This window comes from Suricata suricatta, chromosome 5 (genome assembly GCF_006229205.1).
Source record: "Suricata suricatta isolate VVHF042 chromosome 5, meerkat_22Aug2017_6uvM2_HiC, whole genome shotgun sequence".
NCBI classification, from domain to species: domain Eukaryota; kingdom Metazoa; phylum Chordata; class Mammalia; order Carnivora; family Herpestidae; genus Suricata; species Suricata suricatta.
This window is the reverse complement of record NC_043704.1, coordinates 57,893,804-57,910,730: the sequence shown is the minus strand read 5'-3', so window position 1 is coordinate 57,910,730 and position 16,927 is coordinate 57,893,804. Positions and strand designations below refer to the sequence as shown.

At 39.0% G+C, this 16,927-nt stretch overlaps 1 long non-coding RNA gene across 1 annotated transcript; it reads left to right on the top strand.

The window, feature by feature from the left end:
• Window positions 1–516: 516 nt before the first annotated feature.
• On the top strand, window positions 517–10,530 carry LOC115291540. The gene is made up of 4 exons (XR_003908514.1): window positions 517–549; window positions 7,954–8,075; window positions 9,850–9,979; window positions 10,424–10,530. It is a non-coding gene; the product is annotated as an uncharacterized LOC115291540 (long non-coding RNA).
• The last annotated feature ends 6,397 nt before the right edge of the window (window positions 10,531–16,927 follow it).

Genomic DNA, 16,927 nt, shown 5'->3' with positions numbered 1-16,927 from the left:
CCAATATGGGGCTCAAACCCTATACCATGAGATCATGACCTGACTCAAAGTTGGACATTCAACCAACTGAGCCACTCAGGTGTTCCCCGCTCCCCCTCCTCCCAAGACCTAGTTCTATTGCTGACTATAAGGCCCTGAGCAAACCACTTAGTATCTCTGGATCTCTTTCCAGATTTCCAAAATGAAAAGATTTAAGCAAGATGATTTCTAAGGTTATGACCACAATTATGATTTGAAGAGTATTAGAATGAGAAAAGGTGAGCGTCCAGACAAAATCAGCTCTCTTCCAGATATATACTGAATAGTCCACTGGGCCCACTTAGCATGTATTTGAAAACATAAAATAAAAAACAAGAAGAAAGTGGGGTGGAAAGACAAAGTCAGAAAATATGAGAAGATAGCAGAACAGGAGGTTCCAGCTGTCACCCTCTATACAAACACTGATGTCACAACCATTCACAGACAAAATAATTTATTTGAGTTCTAGAACTCAAGCAAGGTAACAGTACCCTGATGGACTTCAGAAACAAGAAAAGATTCATTGAAAAGGTAAGAACAATATCATTTACCTGCATCACTGCATTTTCAACCTGGTACAGTGCAGAGCTGAGAGAGATTCCATTGGCCCACAATTTCTACTTTGGGAGAAGAAAGAGCAAGCCTACTTATGGACTCTGTCACCAGGTCCATCCATCTATGAATCCCAGGATCTGGGCCAGCAGTGGACCCCACAAATCAGGCCTGTCTGGGGAAAAAGTGACTGCTTCTTCAAATGCACAGTCACCAACACAAGGTTACAAAGATGACAAAGAATCAGGAAAACATGACACCACCAAAGGAGCAAAACAGAGTACAAGTAACTGACCCTAAAGAAATGAAGGTCTACAAACTGCCTGACCATTAATTCAAAATAATCATCTTAAACAAGCTCAGTAAACTACCAGAGAAAACAAAAGGAGAAATGATATCAGGAAAACATTACATGAGCAAATGAAAAGTTCAACAAAGAAAAACCATAAGAATACATCAAACAGAAATTCTGGAGCTAAATAATACAATGACTGAACTGAAAAATTTATTAGAGAACTTCAAAACTAAACTCAATCAAGTAGAAGAATCAGTGAATCAAAAGACCAGGTAATTTGATAGCATAGAGAGAGAGAAGAAAAAAGAATGAAAAAAGTAAATAAAACTATAAGATTTATGAGAAACTGTGCATTATGGGAATTTCAGAAGGAGAAGTGAAAGACAAAGGGTAGGTAAAAAGCTTCTTTAAACAAATAATGGGTAAAAAATAAATAAATAAAAAATAAACAAATAATGGGTGCAAACTTCCAAAGTCTAAGGAGGACAAAAGACAGCCATATTCATGAAGCTCATAAGACATCAAATAGGTTGGACTTAAAGAGGTCCATATCTACACATATTATAATTAAATTGTCAAATTCAAAGATAAAGAAAAAATTTTGAAAGAAGCAAAATGCAAGCAACTTATATCAGATGAGAACCCAGAAGATAATCAGCGAATTGCTCTGAAGAAACTTTGCAGATGAGGAAAGAGTAGGATGACATATTCGAAGTGTCAAAGAAAAAACTACTAGCCACCAATACTATATCCAGCAAAACTATCCTGTAAAAAATGAAGGGGAAATAGACTTTCTGAAATAAATAAAAACCAAGGGAATTTGTCACTACTAGAACTTCTTTACTAGGAGTACTAAAAGTTGTTAAAAATCCTCCCAAAAAACAAAATTCCAAGAGCAGATGGCTTCACAGGCATATTCTACCAAACATTTAAAGAATAAACACCAATCCTTCTCTAGCCATTTGAAAAAAACAAAGGTATCGACAGCATAAAAGCCAGACAAAGACATCATGGAAAGCAAAACTATAAGATAATATCCCTGATAAACATAGATATAAAAATCCTTAGGAAATATTAGCAAACCAAATTCAACAGCACATTAAGGGAATTATACACCATGGCCATGTGGGACTTATCACTAAAATGGAAAATGGAGAAAAAAATAAAATGTAAAAATGGTTCAACAGACATAAATCAATGTGATACATCATATTCACAGAATTAAGGATTAAAAATAACATGATAATCTCAAGAGATACAAAAAAGTTGATAAGTTAGTATCCATCTGTGATAAAAACTGTCCAAAAAAATTAGTCGTTGAAGAAACATCAGCATAATAAGGGTCATAGATGACAAGCCCACAGCTAACATCATACTCAATGGTAAAAGGTAGAAGCTTTTCTCTAAGATTAGAAATAAGAGTGCCCACCCTCCTACACTGTTGGTGGGAGTATAAACTGGTTCAGACGCTCTGGAAAACAGTGTGGAGGTTCCTCAAAAAATTAACAACAGAACTCCCCTATGACCCAGGAATAGCATTGATAGGGATTTACCCAAGGGATGCAGTGTACCCCAATGTTCATAGCAGCATTTTCAACAATAGCAAAATTATGGAAAGAGCCTAAATGTCCATCAACTGATGAATGGATCAAGAAGATGTGGTTTATATATACAATGGAATACTACATGGCGATGAGAAAGAATGAAATCTGGCCCTTTGTAGCAACATGGATGGACCTCAAGAGATGGACCTTAGCTTTCATGCTAAGTGAAATAAGTCAGGCAGAGAAGGACAGATACCATATGTTTTTACTCATAGGTCTAATAGAAGAAACTTAACAGAAGACCATGGGGGAGGGGAAGGGGGAAAAAGAGTGAGGGAGAGGGAGGGAGGCAAATCATGAGAGACTCTTAAATACTGAAACAAACTAAGGGCTGAAGGGGGAGGGGTAATGGAGAAGGAGGGTGATGGACATGGAGGAGGGCACTTGTGGGGAAGAGCACTGGGTGTTATATGGAAACCAACTTGACAATAAACTATAAATTAAAAAAATTTTAAAAATCTATATGGTAATTCACTGAAAGCAACAGTAATAAATACAGCACATGTTGATGTAAATAACAACAAAAAAAAGAAAAGAAAAAGAAAATAGAGTGCCCACTCTCACCACTTATTTCAACATAGTACTTGAAGTGCTAATTAGTAAGAAAAAGAAAAAAAAGGGATCCAAATCAGAAGGGAAGAAATTAAATAACTGTCTCTGTTGGCAGAAACCATGATCTCATATATTTTTTAAAAACCTTGAAGACTCTACTCAAAAACTGTTAGAATAAACAAAGTCAGTGAATTTTTAGGACACAATATCAATATGAATGAATAATATTTTCACACTAATGAATTAACAGAAAAATTAAAGCAATATAATATACAATAGCATCAAAAATGATAAAATACTAAGGAATAAATTTAATCAAGGAAGTGAAAGATTATAAAGTGAAATCTGTAAGACACTGAAAAAGACACAACTAAATGAAAAGATGTCCCATGTTCTTGGGACACGAACATTGGAAGAATTAATTTTAAGATTCCACACTACCAAAAGTGATCCACAAACTCAGTGCAATCCCCTATCCAAGTTCCAATGGCATTTTTTTTTCACAGAAATAGAAAAAATAATCTTCAAACTTCTACAGAATCAGAAAACATCCCAAATAGTCAAAGCAATCTTGAAAAAGAAGAACAAAGCTGGAGGCAACTTCTTAATTTCAAAGTGTATTACAAAGTAATTAAAGTAGTATGATATTGGCTTAAAAATAAATACCTACATCAATGGAACAGAACAGAGACCCCAGGAACATACCCATATGTGCATGGTCAACTAATCTCTGACAGTCAACAAGAGCACACAATGGGGAAAGAAGAGTCTCCTTAATAACTGGTGTTGGGAAACTGTATTTCCACAAGCAAAAGAAATTGTACACTTAATTTACACCATCCAATAAAATCGGTTCAAAATGTATTAAAGACCTAAATGTAAGATGTGAAATTGTTAAACTCCTAGAAGAAAATTTAGAGAAAAATCTTCTTGACATTGGTCTTGGCAGTGATTTCTGGGCTAGGACACTGCATAGGCAGCAGAAGGAAAAATAAATACGTGTGACTACATCAAACATAAAGTTTTTGTATCAAAGGGAACAATCAGCAAAATGAAATGACCACCTATGGAATTGGAGAAAAGATTTGCAAACCACATCCAACAAAGAGTTAACATTCCGAATATATAATGAATTCCTACAACTCAATGGCAAAAAACACAAACACTGTCATTTAAAAATGTGCAAAGAACCTGAATAGACATTGCTCAAAAAAATGTACAAATTACCAACAGGTGTATGAAGAAAAACACACAATACCACTAATCATCAGAAACATGCAAATCAAAAGTACAGTAAGATACCACCTCACATCCATTACAATGGCTATTATTTCTTTTAAAGTTTATTTACTTGTTAGTAATCTCTGCACCCACCATGGGACCTGAACTTATAACCTTGAGATCAAGAGTTACACTGAGCCAGCCAGGCATCCCTAGAATGGTTATTATTAAAAGAAAAAAAGGTAAGTGCTCTCAAGCACATGGAGTAAAGGGAACCCTGGTGCAGTGCTGGTGAGAATGTAAACTGGTATAGCCATTATAGAAAACAGTATGATGTTTTCTCAAAAAATTAAAAATAGAATTACCATATGACCTAGCAATCCTACTTCTGGTTATATTCCCAAAAGAACTGAAATCAGTTTCTCAAAGAAATATTGGTACTCCCATGTTCTTTGCAGCATTATTAATAATAACCAAGAATGAAAGCAATTTAAATGTCTACCAATTTATGAATGGATACAGATTTTTAAAATGTGGCCTATATACACAATGGAATACCATTCAGCCTTAAAAAGAAGAAAATTCCTCTATTTGTGACAATGAGGGTGAACATAGAGGACATCATGCTAAGTGAAATAAGTCAGACACAGAGGAACAAATGATACATAACGCCACTCCTGTGCAGAATCTAACATAGTCAAATTCATAGAAGCAGAGAATGGAATGGTGGCTGCCAATGGCGTAGAGGGAGATGGAAACAGGGAGGTATGAGTCAAAGCCTACATACAAAGCTGGAGTTGTGCAAGAGGAATACATCCTAGACATCCACTGTATAGCACAGCGCCCACAGTTCACAGCACTTTGTTGTATCCATAAAAATTTGCTGAACATGCATGTAATGTTAAGTGTTTTATTCACACATGAAAATAATAATAAAGAGGGTGGAGAAATATTTTGGAGGTGATGAATGTTGATAGCATAGATTATGGTGGTGGTTTCACAAATGTATACGTAGCTCCAAATCCAACAAGTTGTATACGTTATATACAGCTTTTTGTATGTCGATCATATCTCAATAAAGTGGTTTTTTTAAAGAAAATGCAAAAAGTATGAAAGTCCTTTTAACTTCAGTGTCCATGATTTTTGTGTTACTTTGAAATTTAATTTTTCAAAGCTTAGGGTTTTTTCAAAAATAAATAGCAGCTGGGCACTGTTACTCTTTTCCATGCTTATGGCCTCTAAATTATTAATATGGCTCTGCTTTTCCCATTATCCACAAATAATCTGAAGTACCTTGAGGCTCAAAAAAACTTACAATGAACTAGTAAGGCTTACGTGGAAAATATATGAGAACTATTTGCCTATTTAAAGCTTCAAATTCTGAACCCTGTTCTCATATCTAGATACAGATATGGACGGAAGAAAGGCAGCATGAAAGTGGAAATAGGACTGAGGATGGGACCCCCCCACCAGCTCACAGCCTCATTACCTACCTCTTATGTCCATGCCTAGTACATTCTGCCTGTGCAACCTCTAGGCCAATCCCCAGGCCAAGCAAGTGTAGGAAAGGCTATGAACGGCTTGCCTGCACCAGAGGCTGGGCTTCACTGTTTTGACTTTTTAGGGATGCTTGTCTAGCTTGTCCCACTGCAGAGGTCCACGGCCAAGACACAGGGACAACCACACGTTTTAGTTGCATTAGACCTATGGACCTTCCCGTGTGCACATAGCTCAGAAGCCACGTGGTTCATTTTAACATAAAGAAGATCCATACATTATCGAAATGTTTATATTAATGGATCTGACTGGTTTCCCACTTTATTTTTAAAAAATCCAATTCACAGTAGAACTGTACTTCAAGAAATATGAATGAAACAAGACCCAGTTTTAACGTCACACCCTTCTGCTCCTGTGGTCAGCATTAGTTGTGCCTTATCTGTGCTCTCCAGGTATTAAAACAGTTACCTTTCGTCAGACGTGAGACACAGCAGCAGGCTAAGTGTTTTACATGCGCTTAATGCTCACAATGCCCTAGGCAGTAAGAATTACTATTTCTCCGTTTTTCAGAAAAAACTCAGGCTAAAAGAGGTCAATCCATGTGACCAAGATTGCTCAGTTAGTAAGTGGCAAAAGCAAAATACAAATACAGAGTGTCTTAACTCTGGAGTTTTGACACTGTAAAATACTATCTCTATTAAGGGTCATCTTTAAGACAGTTTCATTTGCTGATTATAAGTCACACATGACCCCTGTAGGGAATTTCCACAAATCAAAAAAATACTACAATCAAAGTGTTAACTTTATATAGTCTTTACCACCACTCACATTAAACCTCAATTTGATGTTTTTGTGGTATTTTGAACACTTCCTAAGAATTGCTTCACTTGATTATTATATCATCTACACTTTTCTCTCATCGTCGATTCTTCATGAACATTATTTTAACCAGCTTAATAAGAGTTCATCATAACTGACAGAAACATTCCCTTCCTACTAGACATTGAGGGTTTTCCTTCTCTGCAGCTATAAATAATCCTAGGGTGAGCATCCTACAAATCTTTCTTCCCCTTTCTCATTACTCCCTTAGGACACATCTCTTCTCTGCTTCACCCACAGGTGTCTCCTATATTTATACTTAAGCTGCGGAATCCTGCCCTTCTGACCATAACTAATTGGTGCAGTGTTGTATACCAGACCCAAGCTGATTTATTTATTTTTGGAATTTGGAATTTTAACCTGAGAGACACGGAAACTTGAGTGTTATTCCTAGACAAGGCACATGACCAGCAGTGTTCTCATCCCACAGACGAGGTCCCCAAAGCTGTTCTGGCTCCTTTCTTCCCAAAGCCTGGTCTTTTAACCATTCCTTGTGTCTTCAGATTCACCCAGTATCCTTCCAATAAATATCCTTGTTTGACACGCTATCTCTGGTTTGTCTCAGTAACTTTCAAACAGAAGAAACTTAATTAGTAAAAACTGCACAGTAAAATTTCCTAAAGAGGTATTACTTGATTAAAGTAAATTTAGGGCCATTCATGCATGTTGCCTTGCTATCGCCCATATATCTTTAAAGTGTGCATTCTCATCGGAAAGCACATGGGAAATACTGTTATATTTAATATTTTTGCCAAATTTGAAGGCAAGTAATATTTCTCATTATATGTGAATTTATTTAATTACCAATGTTTAACTTTTTATATGCTTACTATATTTATCAACATCTGTACCTATTTTTTGTTCTTATCTATTGTCTAAGGGATTTATTGTTGATCTCTACAAGATCTTTCTATATTGAGAATATTAACCTTGCAGAGGGCTTCTCACATTTTGCTTATATAACTGTATTATATAACTCTATCTGCCATTGCTCTCCCACCACTGCCTCTCAGGTATCCAAAGCTTCTGTCAGATTGAACTGCACACGTTCCTTGTATTAGTCAGGATGGGCTTGCTGATGCCATGGTAACAAAATAGCCCAATATTTCAGTTGCTCAGTTACACACACAAATTGAATATTTTTTGTTCAAGTCTGTCAGAAGTGAGAGGATTCCAATTTTAAACACTAAGTGAGCCAGGTTAATGGAAGTTCTATCTTGATTTGAGCCCTGTGGCTCATGGGATAGGGAAACAATTTGATAGGATAGGGAATTAGAGGATTTCAGGGCTGTTTCTGCCAGGAAGTAATACACATCCTTTCTGATTATATTTCAGTGACCAACAAGCCATGTGGCCATGACACACCTCAAATTGGCTGGCATGTGCAGTCTTACCATGTGCCTAGCAGGAAGTGCGAACCAGAATATGTGTGAAGATTCCTAAATGGCTCTACCCCTGTACGTTCTTGGCATTTCCCACTGTTACAGCTCCTGGAAACCTCCTCCTTCTCCTCCACACATGAGATTCTACCAACCCCTCAAAGACCATCTCAAAAACCATGTCACTCCTGAAGTCTTTTCTCATCTCCTCCAGAGGGGATTATTTTCATTCTCCTCTGAGCCACCTTAAAAATCTCATGTCTCATGGGGCGCCTGAGTGGCTCAGTCAGTTAGGCGTCTGGCTTCGGCTCAGGTCATGATCTCACGGTTTGTGGGTTTGAACCCCGCAACAGGCTCTGTGCTGACAGATAGCTCAGAGCCTGGAGCCTGCTTTAGATTCTGTGTCTCCCTCTCTCACTGACTCTCCCCTGCTCACTCTGTCTCTCTCTGTCTCTCAAAAATAAATAAAAGACATAAAAAAAAAGTTTTTAAAAATCTCATGCCTCTTAAAAAGAGACTCATGTCTTTCTAATTTGAAATATAGTCATTTATGTACAGTCTTCCTCCCTTTCACTGGATTCTGAGCTTCATAAAGGAAAGCTCTGTATCTGATCAGTGATCATATATTTCACAGGATTTAGTCCAGCACCTGATACATCAGGTCCCCAATAGTGTTGACTGAATGAAAAAAAATGTAGTTCATAGCTTACAGACTTTAATTCTTGCATAATACTAAAATCTACTTGTAGCTCATTAATAGTATTAGTAAGAATTATATTTTTAAACATGCTCAACTTAAAATTAGCATGTTCATTAGCTTTCCTGAGGTCCCTCAATTCAGTGATTTATTGAGAAATGTGTAGATGTGAAGTGCTTGACAAAACTGCAAAGCTCTTCCTCTTGAGGGGCACAGATCAATGATTGGTCTCCTAGAACTTTTCAGAAAGAACATTTTTATCAGCAGGCATATTACTACTATTTATTAGGTATACTAATAGGACTTTTCAGAAAGAACTTTTTTATTAGTAGGTATATTACTATTATTTATTAGTAGGTATATTACTACTAATTCAGTAAAGTTTTGCTATTCTTACCTTTAAATACAAATCACTGATAGTTAATCTTTCCCCATTTGTTTTGATAATTTGTTTACTTAACCCTATACAAGGCTTTTGAAATTTTATATAGTCCTTTATGTAATTTTGGATTAGAATTTAATACACACACACACACACACCCCTGTATATATGAATGTACATATATAAAATGTATATATGCAATGTTATATATATTTACATATACATATACACACACACCTCTACACTGTATGTACACACATAAACACACATATTTATGGGCGTCTATGTACTTAACCTTTATCTAGGTCTCTGTGTGGCAGCAGATTTTCAATCATCTCTGGAATGTCAGCTCCTCAACTTCCTTCCTGACCACTCTGGCCAGAGAAGAGTCTGACCACACCCCAAACCCTAACTCCCTCACTTTATTCACTGCTCCTTTAAGATCTTATTATTATTTGAAATTCTCTTATAAATGTGCCTGTTTTGTTTGATGTTAATTGTTATTCTTAACACACTTGTAGTCAATCTCTTCCCACTAAAATGCACTGTCTTAAAGACAGGGATTTTGTTTTTTTAACTACTACATTGACATCAAGCTAACATCATCTGGTAAAGAGTAAAATAACTATTTTTTCAGATCAGCAAGTGAATGAATAAAATTCTTTCTGGGATGACAGTGTCGATGGCGATATCATTCCCTTGTAAAGGAAGTGCAAAGACAGAAGGGATTTCAGAGGAATAGTGATGACGTCTTTGAACATGTTGTGTTTCAGCTTCCCGTGTGATATTCAGATGAAGATGTCAAGCAGGAATTTGGTGTCGCAGGTCTGAAATGTAGATCGGGAGACAGAGATGAGGAGGTCGCTGGCTCATAGGTGACATTGCAACCACGTCAGTTCCTGTGTAGGTATAGTAATGTAAGAACAGAAAAGGACACATTTGGCCTCCCAGGTCTTCCTCTCTCTGATGTTTGCTCCTCCCAACAGCTTCAACAGGCAGGAGTCCCAGAAACGTTCTCCTCTTGACAGTGCAAATGGCCTTGCTTCTTTCATCTCATTGGCCTGCCTATCAACAAAGACAGCTCAGGATTGCTGGCCCTGCATAGTCTATTTATCCCAGTCTGTTAGACTCATGTTCATCCCTGATGTTACAGATGTAGGAGAATCAATACATCCCATGGGGCCTTACAAAGCAGATAGCAGCCCCCACTTGCTTACTCAAACACTTGCTCCCAGCCCTTCTGGCAAAATTCCCAGGAAGAAAAGACAGGGATGTGTGAAGAGTGTTTAATCGGTGAAGCACAGCAGCAGCCAGCTGTCTCTCTAATGATTATTTGTATTCATACAGAGATGTGTTCAACAAAGGAATTCAAGCTCAGAAGGAACTCCTCCTCGGTAATACACACCACAGTCCCGCCAAGTGTTTTCATAATTTACTATATCTCTGCCCTGGGGCTGTTCAAAGCACAACATGTAATTCACAGCTTCTAAGAATAAATAAGAGCTGAATCTTGTTCTAAAGTTAAGAACGCGGAGTCATAGCAACCTGCCTGGCGACCCCTGAAGATCAATCCGGGCACCAAAAGTCATACTCCTGCTTCCAAAGTTTCGTTCCAGAACTCACTTCTGTGTCTTTACAATGGCTTCCTAAAAATCTTAATCCACCTTCTAAAAATTAGATCAGCCCCAGCTCATGAACCAATGATACCATTCAAGGATTGTCCGGTAAACTGAAACCATGTAAAGGTGGATTTTGTCCAAAACTCTAAGCTTCTCTGCACCTCTTAAACCCTACCTATTGAACACTAAATGCCAAAGTTAGACATTAGACAGCATCCATCCATATATTGCTTAAATTCCCTTCTACAACTTGTCTGTGAAGTATTCATCCATTTTTGCTTGGACACCCCAGGGATGCAAAGTCACTAACTCTTAAGCTAGTGTATTTAATCTTTAGGTAGATCAGGCAATTCCATGTGTTGGGTTGAAATCTGCTACAGTATATTTAGTCCTCATTAGCTTTAGTCCTGCACTCTAGAGCCCCCTAGACCAAGTCGAGAAAGTGTTCTTCGATAGAAAAGTGCTACAGATTGATGAGAGAATTATCCACCCTCATGTTCTCTCCTAATCCAAGGTGAATCCCCTCCATTCCTTCAGCATGTCCACATGCACAGTCAGTCTGCCAGCTTCTGCTCTTCAGCCCAGGGCCCTAAACAGCCTGCTCCCCCTCAAGTATACTTCTCCTAGAACAGAGCTCAGGTTCTGTTCATGGTATCCAGAACCTCATTAGCCATTTGGGCAGGCATATCACACTACTGATTCAGACTGAGCTTACAGCCAAATAACAGGATGTAAATGAGTTTAACATCCTGCTGTTACATGATGCCTCCTTTATGCTCTTCTTAGGCAGCTAATATCCTGATGCCAGGTGAGTGACTTTGCATTTACTTGTGCTAAATTTCCCTTCACTGAAGTGGACTCATGTTTTCAGTTCGCCATTCAACGTTCTCACTCAAGTCAGTAATGTAAGTTACACACAGGACAAGGTCAAGAAGAAATCCTATGACAAGGATTTCAATCAACACTGATCCATTCATTAATTGTTCTGATCTCATTCAACCAGTTACTAAGCCATCCACCTGTGCTTTCACTGGCTCACAGCCCTGCATCATACATTCTGGGTAGCACAGCAGAACTTGTCAAATATGGGCTGAAACCCAGACCCACTCCATTCATAGCCATTGTCAACAGTTGGTTAAGTAACTTTATCAACTTCGTGTCCACTGAACAGCGTACAACCCACATTAACATATCATTTTTTACATTTTTAAAAAACTCTTTAATCTTTATTTGAGAGAGAAAGAGAAAGAGAAAGAGAGCGAGTGTGAGTGGGGAGGAACAGAGAGAGAGGGAGACACAGAATCTGAAACAGGCTCCAGTCTGTCAGCACAGAGCCCAACCTGGGGCTCGAACTCACAAACTGTGAGATCATGATATGAGCTGAATGAAGTCAGACACTCAACTGACAGAGCCCCCCAGGCACTCCTAAAATATAATTTTTAAATACTGAAATGATTCACAGCAATTTGGCCTTTGCCACTTCGGGTTCCTGTCAGAACCCACTCTGTACCATTCTGCCTCTGGATTCAGGGTGCAGTTCACCTTTAAGTCAGCATCAGAAACCTGAGGGCTTCTAGACATTTCCTCAGTTCTCCTTGAAAAGCATTTAGTTGGTGGGGGGGGGGGTGGCATAGCCTGGAGTTTTAACACTTTTCAAGGGCAGGAAGACAAATGACCACATAGCTGTCACTGCTACTCTGGAAGCAATCTCACCACCTTGCATCACAGGAACTGCCCCCAACTGCCTTTTCCAGGTGCCCTGGAACATGAGTAAGAAGCTGTGTCATCAGGAAAATTCTCAATCATCTCTGATATTGATTTATTGATGATATAACTATTTAGCTTTTTGGTTGAGGAAGTCAAGACACTCATACCTTTGCTTCCATGGAATACTCAAGGTCAGTCTAGAACCATTTCTTCCAAACTATCATCGTTAAACATGTGCTAAAATACCACCCAAGCAATGTTTCCCCACAGGACAGTCCATGATTTTCAGAACCAATCAGTATTGGCCCCCTTCTTGAAGGGGAGGTCACAATCAGCCTTTACAACAACAGTAGAATTACTAGGGATCCCAGCAATTCCCAGATTCCTCCCTCTTCATCTTACATGTGAGAAAGTTCCCAGAGATGTTGAGTAAGCTCCTAAAGGTCACAAAGCTGACTAAACACAGAGCCAGAACAAGCTTTCAGGTCTTTTGACTTAGAGTCCAATGTTCTTCTCACTGTTACAAAGAGAAGAGATGGGATTGAAAGAAAGGAAGAGGCAGCAGTGTCCTCTGATCACACAAGAAATCTCCAGAACCATTACTTCCTGTCCATCATTTCCATGCCTGAGAATCAAAGAAGTGAGGGCATCTCTGATCAACTCCTTCTCCCCCTGGAACTAGGGGGTAAAGGTTGTGTGCATCCCTACTCCACCATTTCTGGATTACTGGCAACTAAACATCAACATCCTTTGACTCAGTGTGGGCCTTTGCATAGCACTGGATGAGAAAGGAGCAGAATGCTTGCAAACTCAGTCATTTTGCTCTTTTTCAGATTCTGCCACCAGAACTCCCCAAGTTTGTAGCTTGCCTCCAGTGTGTTAGTTGCTTGCACTTCTTTACTTTGTACTCTCATATAAAGAGAACTCCAAATCTGAGAAGTCTATTTTATTTTTCAAAAACAGGCCAGCATGACAAAGTGCCTTTTATTCTTTTTTAAGAAACTGGAAAGATGCCTTTAATCATGTAGCTATCAAAGAATTCACAAGCTTCGTTAATAGATAAGGGAACAAGGAACCATTCAGCAATTCAACCAGATAAAAGAAGGAAGAGAGTCCTCAGACCAGCTCCAGGAAGAAGTGTCAGAGACAAAACCCTAAACTCCCACAGAATGAGGAGCCTGAAAGTCTCCTGCGATAGCCAATCCAAAGGTACTAACTCAGAACTTAGACAGATGAGGGCAACCTCAACTTCTTGCACAATAATTCTCAAATCAGACCAATCATCAAGGTCATCCTGGATTTTTTTTTTTTACCAAACAAAAGTAGTAGATCCCACCAGGTATATTTTATCAAAGTACATAACTTGATTCTTATGTAGCCAGCTTGAAATCATCTAGAGATGATGAGCTATAATCTTGCTGATTTTGCTTTATTTATTTATTTTCAATTTTTTATGTTTTTTTAAATTTATTTTTGAGAGAGAGGGATAGTACAAACAGGGAAGGGTCAGAGAGAGAGATACAGAATCCGAAACAGGCTCCAGGCTCTGAGCTAGCTGTCAGCACAGAGCCTGATGCAGGGCTTGAACCCACAAACGAGATCATAACCTGAGTCGAAGTCAGATGCTTAACCGACTGAGCCACCCAGGCGCCCCTGATTTTGCTTTATTTATAATCTTACATCTTCTACAGTTACATATCTGTCATAACAAGGAGATAGTTATGACTTTTATGTAAAACATTCTGACCTGGAAAAAAGAGGGAGGAATTCGTATATGCAAAGGTATTTTCTAGAAAAAAAAAAAAAACTTTAGAAGAGAGTACTATGGAAGAGTCAGTTCTCGAGAAAGTCAAAACAATCCTATCTATTTCTGCAGGTTAAGACTTGAACAATGTTGAATACTGAAAATATGACAGTATACATTGTGTTTAGTGGCCCCCCACATTCAAGGATTTTACTCAATATAAGAGGTGGGGGGAAATGAATCTGTTATCCCAAGGGACCAAGTTGTGTCCATCGAGAGAAGGGTTTTCCTTCCATCACATTATACTCCATCTCATACGTTCTCAGATGCTACAACTGAGGGCATCTCGGCATCTAAGGGCAAAGGCAATAGAGTGGGGACAGATTATTTATTACACTCATATCCTGTTATCTGGGGGGGTACAGCTAGACAACATTTTCTACCTTGCCTTGCAACTAGATATGGCTTTTGATAAGTTATGGACAACAAAATGTGGGTGATAGGAGTCACTTCCAGGGAGTACAAAGCTTGATAAAGAAAACTGAGCACTGAAATCAAGGCCTAGGAGATGACAAAACCAGAGAGGGGGAGCCTGAGTTCCTGAGTGCATGTGCAGACAGGAGCCCTGCTCTGCATCTGCAGCCAATTAGACCTTACATAAGGAAGAAGTAACCCTCTAATGTTTTAGCCACAGGATTTGGGGGGCTATTGGTTCTAGCTGTTAGCCTTCTGTGTCTAATACAGAAATCAGGACAGAAAGTGGGGTACTAGCTCTCTTACACTGTTGATGGGAACATAAACTGGAGTAGCCGCTCTGGAGAACAGTGTGGAGGTTCCTCAAAAAATTAACAATAGAACTCCCCTATGACCTAGGAATAGCACTGCTAGGAATTTACCCAAGCAGTACAGGAGTGCTGATGCATAGGGGCACATGTACCCCAATGTTCTAGCAGCACTTTCTTTTTGTATAATTTTTTTAATGTTTTATTTTTTTTTAGAGAGAGAGAGAGCATGAGCAGTGGAGGCTCAGAGAGAGAAGAAGACACAGAATCTAAAGAAAGACTCCAGGCTCTGAGATAGCTGTAAGCACAGAGCCCGATGTGGGGCTCAAACCCACAAACCACAAGATCATGACCTGGGCTGAAGCTGGATGCTCAACCAACTGAGCCACCCAAGTGCCCCAACAGCAGCACTTTCAACAATATTCACATCATGGAAAGAGCCTAGATGTCCATCAACCGGCAAATGAATCAAGAAGATGTGGTTTATATACACAATGGAATACTACATGGCAATGAGAAAGAATGAATTCTGGCCATTTGTAGCAACGTGGCTGGAACTCAAGGGTATTACACTGAGTGAAATAAGTTAGGCAGAGAAAGACAGATACCATATGTTTTCACTCATATATGGAACAGCAGAAACTTAACAGAAGACTATAGGGGAGGGGAAGGGGAGAAAACCGTTAAGGAGAGGGAGGGAGACAAACCACAAGAGACACTTAAATACTGAGAACAAACTGAAAGTTGATGGGGGGGGAGCAGGAAAGGGGAAAATAAGTGATGGGCATGGAGGAGGGCATTTGCAGAGATGAGTACTGGGTATTATATGGAAACAACTTTACAATAAACTATATTTTCAAAAAAGAAAGTGGGGTGCTGGCTTAGTGAAAGCCAAATGTGTGGTGTTGCTTTAGTGGCCAGAGAGCAGACAGAGCAGAAGCACGGCAAGCTGGAGTGTTAGAGAGCCTCAGTGTTCTCTCACCATACAGTATAGAAGTGTCATCTGCAGTAGCTTAAGAGAAGGACCACATGCTTCTGAGCCTAAAGTTGTGAAAAAAATGGTTGATAAAACACAGAGGGAAAAGCATGCTGATTGCTCTTAAATGCCTTCAGTACAGAAGCTTAGACAAGAAGGAAGTGCTTTTCATGCAGAGATTGCAGGAAATGGAAAAAGTACAAGATCAAGAGCTATTCAAGTACAAATTTGGGAGACTGATTGGACTATCCTCCAAATGGTAAGAAGTAGGACTGGACAGGATCCTGAGCTACAGAGACCCACCAAGGCTTCCTGCTCACATGTTGACTTTGTGGCAAAGGTCAGCCTAAAGGAGTATCTTGGTTCCAAGGCTATTGTTTCAGTGCGCTTCAAGTTAGCTGCCAGAAAGTTGAGAGAAGGAACACAGGGATGAAGGAAAAGAAAGAAATCAGACTGGAGAATTATGTTTAGTAAAGAACTTGAGTGTGTTACTTATTAGAAGCAAATAGGTCAGAAGCCTACTGAGTCCTTGAGTCAATTATATTGCCAAACTAATCACAAACCGGCGCTAATGAGAATTCTGATTGTTTAAGGATTAACAGCATTCTTGAGCTCTTGAACTTATGTGAGCAGGAAGTAGGCTGGGAAAGCTGTAAAGCTTCTAGGGAGAATATATTTCTTTGTGCACACTTCAGATCTAACCATGGAGGAAAACCAAGAAGGAAGAAATTGTCCATCGTCAACTGAGGGAAAATGCAGCGCCATGGAGAGATGGGGAGTGGGAAATGATACTTATTTTTTCACTTCAGAGGTCACCTAAAGCTCCACATGCAAGCCTGATAGGGACTTTGGTTTTGTCCAGAGATCCTAGACTTTGAATGAATGTAGGAGCTGGCTGTGACTTTGGGTTGTCTCCCCTGGGTAGGGGAACAATGGGTTCTATATTTGGGAAAAAAGAGTGAAATTAACATTTAGTGACCAGAAGATAGACTATCTGGCCATAAAATGTATTTTCCTGCTGTG